This window comes from Protopterus annectens, chromosome 9.part0 (genome assembly GCF_019279795.1).
Source record: "Protopterus annectens isolate FY-2018-M chromosome 9.part0, PAN1.0, whole genome shotgun sequence".
Lineage (NCBI taxonomy): Eukaryota > Metazoa > Chordata > Ceratodontiformes > Protopteridae > Protopterus > Protopterus annectens.
In genome coordinates, this window is record NC_056743.1 from 585,968,584 (window position 1) to 585,980,481 (window position 11,898).

The following is an 11,898-nucleotide window of genomic DNA, read 5'->3' on the forward strand; positions in this document are numbered from 1 at the left end:
TGAAACGGAGGTATCTTCTGCAATTTTGTCTGATAGGGACATGCAGGTATGCCTCCTTGAGGTCCAACGTTACTAGCCAAGCTTTCTTGCCCAACATGGGAAGAAGCTGCTGTAGTGCTAGCATCTTGAATTTGAGTACTTGCAAGAAGGTGTTTATAATTGAAAGGTCCAGAATGGGTCTCCAAGAACTGTCCTTTCCGGGGACTAGAAAGAGCCTTGAGTAAAATCCTTGGCCTTGCTCCTGTGTAGGTACCAGTTGAATGGCTCTCATGTCCATGAAAGCTGTAATTTGTTTTTGTGCCTCTACCCATTGCTTTTGTGGCAAGTATGGCATTCCTTTTATCCTTGGCAAGGTGTGGAAATGGAATCTGTATCCTTGTGAGATAATGTCTAGGACCCATTTGTCCTTTGTGACGATGCGTCAGTTGTCTGTAAAAAAATGCTAATTTTCCTCCCAAGGGAGCTGCCAAGAGAGTTTTGCTTGGCAGTTTGAGGTTTAAGTCATTGTGTTTGCCTTCTAGTAGTTTGGGACCTGTCTTCTCCTCCCTTCTGTGTTGCAGTGCCCCATTGGCGAGGTTTGTAAGGGATTTGACTTGTCCTCTGCCCCTTGGGCGCCTGTATTTACCCCTCTGTGGTCTGTCAGAAGCTGGAAAGGACCAATTATTTGTTGGCCAATTTCTGCTGAAGCGTGGGGGTTGTACCTGTAAGAAATCTTTGACCGTCTGCATAGATTTTGCCTTATCCTCCATTTTCTTTAAAACCTCTTCTGCTTTAACCCTAAATAAGACATCCTGCCGTAAGGGTGCATCTAGTAACTTTGCTTTAACATGATCAGGCAGAGTTTGTTCCTTTAACCAAGCATGCCTATGTATAACAGACCGAGTAACAGCTGCTCTACAGGAAGCTTCCAAGGAATCAAATCCACATTGTAAAGTATGTTTGCCCACCTGTACAGCTGCATGCAACAGATTCTGCATTTCCTTGAATTCAGACTGTTGAGGGTGCATGCTCATCTTTTGTTTTATTTGAGACATTAGGAATTGCTGGTATTTCAGCATGTGAAATTGACAATTTAGTGCTCTCATAGCTAGAGTAGCTGAGGTGTAAACCTTCTTCCTCCACCTATCTAGTGCTCTGGAGTCCCTTTCAGAGGGTACAGGATTTTTAGCCATAGAAGCCTTAGCCCCTTTGGGACTTTGGGAGATTGTCTCTGGGTCAGCAACAGGGCTTTTGTAAAGGAATTTGTGTGAGTCAGCCACTCTATAATATCTATCTGGTTTGGCTGGAGCAGGAGGCAGAGAATCTGGATTTAGACTAGATTCTAAGTAAACATCATCCACAATGTCTAAAACTGGAGGGATAGCAAGTGGTCTGTGCTGGGGGAGTAAAAGAAACTCTCGGAGCCTTTTCTTTGAGTCGGAGTAGTCCTGACCTTCCCAGTGGAAATGTTCCCTCATGGTATGTAAGGTTTCCCCAAAGGAATAGTCTTCAGGGGGAGAAGCTGAGGGAATGGAATCTTCAGCATCAGAATCTTCATAAGGGGGAAGAGAGTAATCCTGTTCCTCAGAGGAGCCTGAGGAAATAGACACTTGATCAGAGGAGGCATAATCCTCCTCTTATCTGGGCCTTTTGTCTGGGGGGGGGGGTTGGGAACCCCTGATTAAAGAAATCAAATCTTCAGCCATTTTAAGCATCTGTTTCTTAGGCATGGGGCCTTGAACTGGAGACTGATGTGCAGTCTTTTTTGGTTTTAGAGGAGTCTTAAGCTTAGCATAAGATTTTATAGTGAGAGTAGTCGGTCTGAAGACACCTTCTAAAACCGAAGGTGTTTCCACAGCACCGGCTTCTTCTTTAATGGCGTCGGTAGGGCCTAAAGAAAATGGCTGCGTCGGCCTAGAACTCTCTGCTTGAGAATCCAAAGCAGTCTGGGGTTCCAATTCTGCTGTTTGCCAGGGGCTGCGTAGGCGCCTCACTGAAAACCGGAGAACCGACGACCAGCCCAGCCGAGGCCTCGGAGTCTGGCTTAGATCTAGGCTGTCTGTCTTTATCTTAGAGTTTTTTTATGCACGCCGGTAGTCGGTTGCTCCGACGGCATAGTGCAATTAAATTTCCTACCGAAGTAGTGTCGTGCGAAATCAAAGCCTCGCTTTATAGTTCGCTTAATGAACCTAGCACAAAACCGACAACCAGTGACATCGTGGTCTGGGCCTAGGGAAGGTATACAATAAGAATGAAAGTCCTTATGAGGTATTTGCTTCCCACAAGAAATGTAATTGTTAACTTTTTCTGACATCGGACTGAGGCAAGAAAAGGTTCCCCAACGGGGTACTTAGCTTTGAGGACTTCGGACTGAAATTCGATTCGAAAATCTCAGGTGTCGGCCGACCGGCACTTGCGAACTGCTTCTGCTTCGGGCACCGCGCGGCAAGAAAGACAGAAGAAAATGGCGTTGGATGCCTCTTGTATACCCCTGGCGCACTGACGTCAGGGAAGAAGCGACAGCAACCGACGCCGGACCAAGACTTTGGAATTCAGGCCGACTGCGGGACAGCCTGATGACAGGATAACCCAAGTGTGATGACTGCAGCAGGGTAACACGATGAACATCGAAAATTTCTGTAGTCGGCCGACCGGCACTTGTGAACTGCTTCTGCTTCAGGCACCGCACGGCAAGAAAAAGACTGGTTAAAATGGTGTCAGTTGCATGTTTTATACCCCTGACGTCATGGAAGAGGAGACAGCAACAGACGCAGGACCCAAGACTTTGTTATGCAGGCCGACCCAAATGTAATGACTGCAACAGTGAAACACGAAGAACATCTGGTTATGAGAGTAGCCTGCTTCGAAGCAGAGTTATCTTCTGCAAGATTCCCTGACTGGGATATGCAGGTAAGCCTCTTAAATCTAGAGTTGCGAACTAGGCATCTTTGTCTAGCATAGGAAGTAACTGGTGAAGAGTCAGCATCTTGAATTTTGGAATGCCCAGAAAGGTGTTTAGAGTAGATAAGTCCAGAATTGGATGCCATGATTTGTCTTTTCTGGGAACCAGGAAAAGTCTTGAATAGAAACCTTGTCCCTTTTCTTCTTCTGGTACTGGTTGAATAGCCCCCATGTTCATGAGGGAAACTACTTGTTTCTGGGCCTCTGCCCATTGATTTGGGGGCAGGTCTGGCCATCCGTTTGGAATTGGCAATGTGTGGTAATGAAATCTGTATCCCTGGGATACTATATTTAAAACCCACTTGTCCTGGATTATAAGTTGCCAGTTTCTTGCATGAAGCATCCATTTTCCCCCCAAAGGGGCAGCTAAAAGGTAAGTGCTTGGTAAGTGTAAAGGAAAGTCACTGAGACTGCTTACCAAAGGGAGGTGTTTTGTTTCCAGATTTGGAAGAGGCGGCACCCCATTGTTTTGTTCTGAAAGTCCCTTGTGACTGCAACCTGGAGCCTTTGGAATGTCTGGGTTTGGGCTTGAGTGGCTTTCAAAGAAACTGGAAAGGACCAGTTCTTAGTAGGCCAGTGCCTACTAAATCTTGGAGGTTGCACTTGTAAGACATCTTTCACAGTTTGCATACATTTAGCTTTATATTCCATGTTTTTAAAACTTCTTCAGCCGTATTACCAAAGAGCCGGTCCTGTTGTAAAGGAGCATCCAACAATTTTGCTTTAACATGATAAGGCAGATTTTGCTCTGAGCCAAGCATGCCTTCTTAGCACAGACCCAGTTACAACAGCCCTGCAAGAGGCCTCTAAAGAATCAAAACCACATGGCAAAGAATGTTTTCCTACTTATAGAATGTTTTCCAACTTGTTCAAATGAATGCAATAAATCCTTGAAATCTTTGTTTTCCACACATTAAGAAATTAACATCATTTTCTGTTTAAGCAGTCCCATGACATGCTGTTGATATTTTAGCACATGAAATTGACAGTTTAAAGCCCTGATTGCCAAGGTTGCAGAAGTGTAAACCTTCTTACCTCATCTATCCAGCGCACGGGAATCTCTATCAGAAGGGGTATGATTTTTAGCAGTAGAAGCCTTAATGCCCTTGTGACCCTGAGAAATGGTTTCAGGATCTTCAGCATCAGAGTCCGGAACCCTGTAGTATCTGTCTGGCTTACAAGGAGCCAGAGGCAGAGAATCAGGAGCCATACTAGAATCTGAAAAAACATCATAAACCATGTCTAGAACAGGAGGTATAGGCAAAGGCCTATGCTGAGGAAGAAGAAGAAAATCCCGAAGTCTCTTTTTAGATTCAGAGAAATCCCGACTTTCCCAGTGGAAATGTTCCCTTAAGGTATGTAAAGTTTCCCCCCAAAAAAATCCTCAGGAGAAGAAGAAGGAATGTAATCTTCTGTATCAGAGTCTTCATAAGTAGGTATAGACAATTCCTGGTCATTAGAAGAGTCAGAAGAAATAGAATCCTATTCAAAAGATTAATAATCAATGTCTTGCCTAGGCCTCTTAGAAGGGAGGGGGGGTGGCTACCCCTGATCAGAGTAATTAAGTCTTCAGCCATTTTGATCATTTGTTTTTTAGGCATAGGGGCCTGCACATGTGGCCAGGCTTCGTTTTTTTAGGCATAGGTTGAGATTTTGGCCTTAGTTTTGAAGATGGCTTCGGTCTAATATACATACCGGCGAACTGGCGACTGGCTTAGAAGCTTCATCGGCAGTTTTGGACCTCAATTGCCTGTCTCTGTCTTTTTCTTTGCATTTTTTAGGTATTCCGGTAGTCAGATTGCTAACCAATGACATTACAGGATAATTAAAGCGCGAGCCAAAACATTTGGAAGCAAAAACGTACCAATATTTGATAATGCATTGATTAAATAAAGCACAAAACCGACAGCAAGGTACATTCTGGTCAGGGCCTAGGCAAGGAATACAGTACAAATGAAAATCCTTACGAGCTATTTGCTTCCCACAAGTAATGTAATTATTAACTTTTACTGACATCGATAAGGAGCAAGAAAAAGTTTCCCCAACGGGGTACTTAGCTTTTTAGTAGAATACTTTGGATCTGAAACTCGAAAACTAAAATTTCAGGAGTCGGCCGACCGGCACTTGCGAACTGCTTCTGCTTCGGGCACCACGCGGCAAGAAAGACTGATGTAATGGTGTCAGCTGCATGTTTTATACCCTGACGTCCTGACGTCATGGAAGAAGGGACAGCAACCGAAGGACCCAAGACTTTGCTAATCAGGCCGACTGAGGGCAACCTGCCAGCAGATAACCAAATATAATGACTGCAAAAGTGAAACACGAAGAACATCACCCCCAGCAAAAAGCAAATACACAAGATATAATATATAACAAACAAACAGGATAGGTAAAAAGTCAAGAGAAGTCAGGGGGCTGGAAGGAGGATAACTAGAACTGCAACAATGAATACACTCGAACATCTACATTTATGTTAAATGTACACAACTGTACAAGGTTCTTCACTTTCACTGTTGCAGTCATCACATTTGGGTTGATTCCCAAAGCTAAGGAAGGGTTGAGGTAGTTAAATAGCATTAGGGCTAACAATCAGGCCCTGTAAGACTGCTGCAGCAAATCCAGCTCTGGAGTTAAAAAAAATAGGCAAGTGGTAATGCTTGGTGAAAGTTATGTAGAGAGCCTCCAGGCTGCAGCTTCCAGGATGTCCCTGGTAGGGACTCCTCTGAGAAATGCAGTAGAGGGTAGATGCAGCCCTGGTGGAATGAGTTCTTATCCCCTGTGGGGTAGGTTTTCCATGGTGCTTGCAGAAGAAATGAATGCAATGGCTTATCCATTTAGAAATGGTTGCTTTGAAATGGCCTTCCCCTCTGCCCCTGCAGCAAACCTGACTAGCAGCTGGTCAGATTTTCTGAAAGTTTTAGTCCAATCCAGATAGAACCTAAGCTGCTTGTGCACGTCCAGGGAATGCAGGATCCTTTCCCCTTTATTCTGAGGATTAGGGAAAAAGTACAGTTTTGTACCTACCATAAATGTAGATGTTCGAGGATTCCCTTGCTGCAGTCCTGACAATTGGGGTATAGTCCGCGTCCCAGTCGGCCCGAATACCAGAGTATAAGGCTGACGTCGGTCATGGCGCCTTAGACTGACGTCAGTACGTCAGGGTACTAATGCGCATGACCGGCGTCATTTCCTCAGTCTTTTCTTGCCCCAGATGTCAGAAGACCCAAAAAGACAAGTCCCAAAAACAACCTGCACCAATAAACATGTACAATATATACAGTAATATATATCCAAAAAGTATAAGCATGTAAACTCAGCTACACAACCACCCTGAAACACAGAGGGGAAGGAGGGAGGGTAAATTGGACTGCAGCAAGGGAATCCTCGAACATCTACATTTATGGTAGGTACAAAACTGTACTATGTTCTTCGTCTTCCCTTGCTGCAGTCCTGACAATTGGGTAGAATCCCAAAGCAGAGGTAAGGGAGGCTGGCAAATTATAAAGTAGCAGGAGCTGACAACATGCCTTGTAAAACAGCTGTGGCAAAACCAGCTCTACTCTTAGAGTATATAGGCAGGTGATAATGCCTAGAGAAAGTATGCACTGAACTCCAAGTAGCTGCTTCCAGAATATCCTTAGTTGCCACCCGCCTTAGAAATGCTGTTGAAGTGGCAGTAGCCCTAGTGGAATGAGGCCTAATCCCAGCTGGAACCTCTTTGCCATGATGGGAATAACAAAATGCAATGCAAAAGCCAATCCACCTAGAAATAGTTTGTTTTGACACAGGCTTGCCCTGTGAACTCAAAACAAAAGAAACAAGTAACTGCTGAGACTGCCTAAAGTCTTTAGTCCTGCTCAGATAATACGCATTGCCTGTGTACATCTAAAGTGTGCAAAATCTTTTCCCTTTATTTTGAGGATCTGCAAAAACGTAGGCAAATGAATAGTTTGGTTTAAAGCCACACTAGAAACCACCTTAGGCATAAAGGAAGGATTAGTGCGTAATGATACCCTGTCCTTATGGAAAATCAAAAGGGCTCTACTGCCATAAGGGCCTGCAACTCAGACACCCTTCTTGCAGAAGTAATAGCCAACAGAAAAGCAGTCTTCCATGACAAACATTTCAATTCAGCAGTAGCTGCAGGCTCAAAAAGGTTGTAGAGTAAGTTTTCCAACACAAATTGAGATCCCAAGCAGGAGTAGGAGCTCTCGTGGGGTCTTATATTCTTTGCCCTCTAAGAAACTGCTTGAACAAAGGATCACGAAAACAAAGGTGGGTCACAATCATAGTGAGCTGAAATTGCTGCAGCATGAATCTTTATGGAAGAGAAGGACAAACCTTTGTCCAATAATTCAGTAAGATATTGAAGAACCACACTCAAATTAGGCTCTGAAATCTCAAATTCTTTGCTGTACTCCAAAACAAAAATCTCTTCCATTTTTCTCGTACACTCTCCTAGTACTAGGCCTTCTAGCTTCCATAATCACATTTAAAACTTGTTGAGGAAGCTGAGACCTACCATGCTTCAACACAGAATATGCCAAGCTGTGAGATGAAGAGATTGAAGCTTGACATTGAGCAGATGACCGTCCTTTTGAGATAACAGATGAGGAATCAGAGGTAAAGTCCATGGAGGCTTCTTTACAAGACTCCTTAGAAGTGGGTACCAGTGTTGACGAGGCCAATCTGGAGCTATCAAAATCATCCTTGGCCTGTCTCGTCTGACCTTTAGTAATACCTTTGGAAGAAGAGGTAGAGGTGGAAAGGCATAGACATGAAGGTTTTTCCAACTGAAAGACAGAGCATCCACTTTCCAAGCTGTGTGATGAAACCCCTTTGTGCAAAACTTTGGCAGCTGGTGGTTTAGTGGAGAAGCGAACAGATCTATGTCTGGAGTTCCCCATGACACTGTCAATTTCTGAAATACATGAAGATCCAGTTTCCACTCGTGGGGATCCATGATTTGTCTGCTTAATGCATCTGCTAGGGAGTTCTGTGCTCCTGGCAGAAACCTTGCCTGAAGAGTCAGTTGCAGGCTAGCTTGCAGTCTCCCATAAAATCATTGCTTGCCTGCATAGAGGATAAGAATGTGTTCCCCCTTGCTTGTTGATGTACCACATGACAGTTGTGTTGTCTGTCAGAATCAACACCTGCCCTGGAAGAAGTAACTCCTTGAATGCATCAATGCAAACTGGACTGCTAACATCTCCTTCATGTTGATATGTAGATGCTGTAGTCTGGCAGGCCACTTGTCTTGTATCCATTTTCCATTTAGATGAGCTCCCCAAGCAGTGTCCGAGGCATCTGTCGATTTAAAATCTGACTGGCCTCTGGCCGGGTCACAGAGAGTCCTTGTTTAGGTGACATTCCTGGCCCACCACAAGAATTCCTTTTGAAGGCAAGGTATTATTTGAATGACAGTGTCAAATCTTGGCAGTGCTGTGTCCATACATTTTGAGATACCATTGCAGCTTCCTCATATGCAGTTTGGCATTGGGAAGCACCAGAATCTAAGATGCCATGAACCCTAATGCTTGAAGGACTGTCCTTGCAGTCAGCGCGGACTGATGAGATAGTTGATGGAAGTAAAGTGACAGACTCTTTTGTTTGTCGGGTTAAAAGGCCATCTGGGCTGCTGTATTCAGTCTCACACCCAGAAAGCACATGTCTTGAGAGGGTACTAGACTGGACTTTATTTCGTTCACAGAATACCCTAGGCATCTTAGCACTGCTATGACATATTCCAGATGCTGTAGAAGGAGTTCCCTTTCTTGAGCCAGAATCAGGCAGTCGTCCAAGTAAGGATAAATTTGAATGCCTTGAAGCCTGAAGTAAGCTATCACTGGAGCCAGAACCTTTGTGAATACTCTGGGCGCAGTAAGATAAGCCAAAGGGCAATGCAGAGAACTGATAATGAAAATCTCCAGTTGAAACCGCAGATACTTTCTGCAACTTAGCCTTATGGGCACATGAAGGTAAGCTTCCTTGAGATCCAAAGTTACCATCCAGTGATCCTTGCCCAGCAGAGGTAACAGTTGCTGTAACGTCAACATCTTGAACTTGGAATGTCCAGATAAGTGTTGAGGAGAGATAAATCCAAAATTGGTCTCCACGTGTTCCCCTTCTTTGGTACTAGGAACAGCCGAATAAAATCGAAGCCCCTTTCTGATACAGGGACTGGCTGAATAGCCCCTATCTGGAGTAACTGAGAAACTTGCTTGTGAGCCTCTTTTCTTTGAGGAGGAGGAACATCTGGCATGCCTTTGAAAGGGGGCATTGTGTGGAAATAAAATCTGTACCCGTGATGAATGATATCCAGCACCCATCTGTCTTGAGTGATTAAATCCCAATTTTCTTTGAAAAGAGACAATCTTCCTCCCAAAGGAGCTGCCAGACGAGAATCCACTGGCAGCTGAAAAGGCAGGTCATTGGTTCTGCTTACGAAAGGACTGACCCTGCCCTCACCAGAAGTCTGAGCAGGTGAACTGTCTGATCTAGGCCTAAGCAGACCTTGAGCCCTGCCCTACCACGTCTAGACCTACCCCTAGACTGGGAACCATAAGCAGGATATGTCCACCCCTTAGCAGGCCAATTTCTACTAAACTTGGAGGCTGCACCTGCAAAAATCTTTAACAGTCTGCATAGACTTAGCTTTGTCCTCCATTTTCTTTAAAACTGCTTCCACAGGCGGTCCAAACAACACATCAGACTGTAAAGGAGCATCCAAAATCCTGGTCTGAACATGCTCAGCTAAATTCTGATCCTTCAACCATGCATGTCTGCGAAGAACAGAACTAGTAGCAGCCACCCTCGAGGAGGCCTGAACAGCATCAAAACCACACTGCAAAGAATGCTTACCCACTTGTTCAGACACATGAACCAAATCCAGCAATTCTTTACACTCAATACCTTCCGCCAAAGCATCCACCTTAGATTTCAATTTGTGAAAGGAGATAATTCTGATATTTCAGCATATGAAATTGACAATTCAAGCCCTCATGGCTAGAGTGGAAGAAGTATACTTTCTTACCCCACCTATCCAAAGCCCTTGCCTCTTTATCAGAGGGTACAGGATTTTTAACAACAGAAGCTTTAACACCTTTGGGCCCCTGAGAAACAGTTTCTGGGTCCGCCCTGGGACTCTTAAACAAATACTTATGAGCTTGGGCACCTATAATACCTATCAGGCTTAACAGGAGCAGGAGGCAAGGAATCAGGGTTCAGAGAAGCCTCTGCAAAAACATCCTCCACCACATTCAACACAGGAGGAATAGCTAAGGGCCTATGCTGAGGCAAAAACAAGAATTCCCTAAGCCTTTTTCTGGAGTCAGAGTAATCTTGGCCTTCCCATTTGAAATGCTCCCTCATGGGAAGAGTCTCTGAAAATGAAAAATCCTCAGGAGGAGAAGCTGAAGGAGTGGAATCATCCACATCAGAATCAGAATAAGCAGGAAACTCTTGCAAGTCTTCCACAGAAGACTCTGAAGCCTGTGAACACTGTTCAAAACTATCAAACTCCTGTTCCACCCTAGGCCTCTTATCAGGTGGGGGCATAGAACCTCTAATCAAGTAATCAAATCTTCAGCCATTTTAAGCATATGTTTCTTAGGCACAGAGCCGAAATGCTAGGAGAAGCCCCACAGAAGCTGAACTTGGCCTTCCTCTAAAGCTCTGGAAACAGAAGGAGAGGCCTAACTACCTTGGGAAGAGAGGGAAGAACAGTTACCTGAGAAGCCCCTCAGCCTGGCCTACTTCCTGAGAGGAGCACATCCTGTAACAGTGAAAGTATCCACTGAGACTCCATAGAGACTGCTGGCAAAACCTCTGGCTCCCTGAGCCTTCTAAAGGACCGGCGTCCGGGACTGCCGGTTCCTCACCCTAGACTTCACTGTTTTGTCCTTCGCTTCTTAGATGAAGCGGCGCCGGAACATCCGGCGGCATAGTATAATTACAGCGCTTCCCAAACACTAACCTAGCACAATCAAGCCTCCTCTTAATAGTGCGCTTATTAAATCTAGCACAAGAGCGGCAACCAACAACGTCGTGCTCAGGCCCTAAACAAGGTATACACAATGTATGATAATCCCTATACGGTATCTGCTTCCCACAAGAAATACAGTTATTCACTTTTTCTGACATCCGGTAATATACTGAGGCAAGAAAAAGCAAAATGTTCCCTAGCAGGTACTTGCCAACTCTGTACTACCGGTCTGAAACTCCGGTTTGGAGAAAATCTCAAACGTAACCTGCACTTTCGCAAAATTGCTTCTGCATGGGACCATGCGGCAAAAAGACTGAGGAAATGGCGTGGTCATGCGCGTGTAGTACCCTGGCGTACTGGCGTCAGTCTAAAGCGCCATGACGGCGATCAGCCTTCTCTGGTATTGGACCCGACTGGGACGCGGACTATACCCCAATTGTCAGGACTGCAGCAAGGGAAGACGAAGAACATCAGTAGGCAAATGAATGGACTGGTTCAGAGCCACACTAGAGACCACCTGGGCATAAATGACGGATTAGTCCTGAGGGAAATTCTGTCCACATGGGAGATAAACTACAGTTGTGTACGCTTAGCATAAACGTAAATGTTTGAGTGTATTCACTGTTGCAGTCATCACATTTGGGTTATCTGATTGCAGTAGCCCACAGTTGGCCTGATTATCGAAGTCTTGGGTCCTGCATCGGTTGCTGTCTCATCTTCCATGACGTCAGGTTGTCAGTGGCATAAAGCATGCATCAGACGCTATTACATCAGTTTTTCTTGCCCCAGACGTTAGGTGCCCCCATAATGGAAAGCAATTCTATACAAGGTTATACCACCAACAAATGTATATATATATATATATATATAGATATATATATATATATATATATAATATATATATATATATATATATATATATATATATATGTATATATATATATATATATATATAATAATAAGTTTTTTTGGTG

The 11,898-nt window shown here is 44.4% G+C and overlaps 1 protein-coding gene across 1 annotated transcript in view; it reads right to left on the reverse strand.

Annotated features, from left to right (window-relative positions):
- TIA1 (TIA1 cytotoxic granule associated RNA binding protein) overlaps positions 1–11,898 on the reverse strand; it is a 1,460,724-nt gene that overhangs the window by 302,101 nt on the left and 1,146,725 nt on the right. The window lies entirely within an intron of this gene.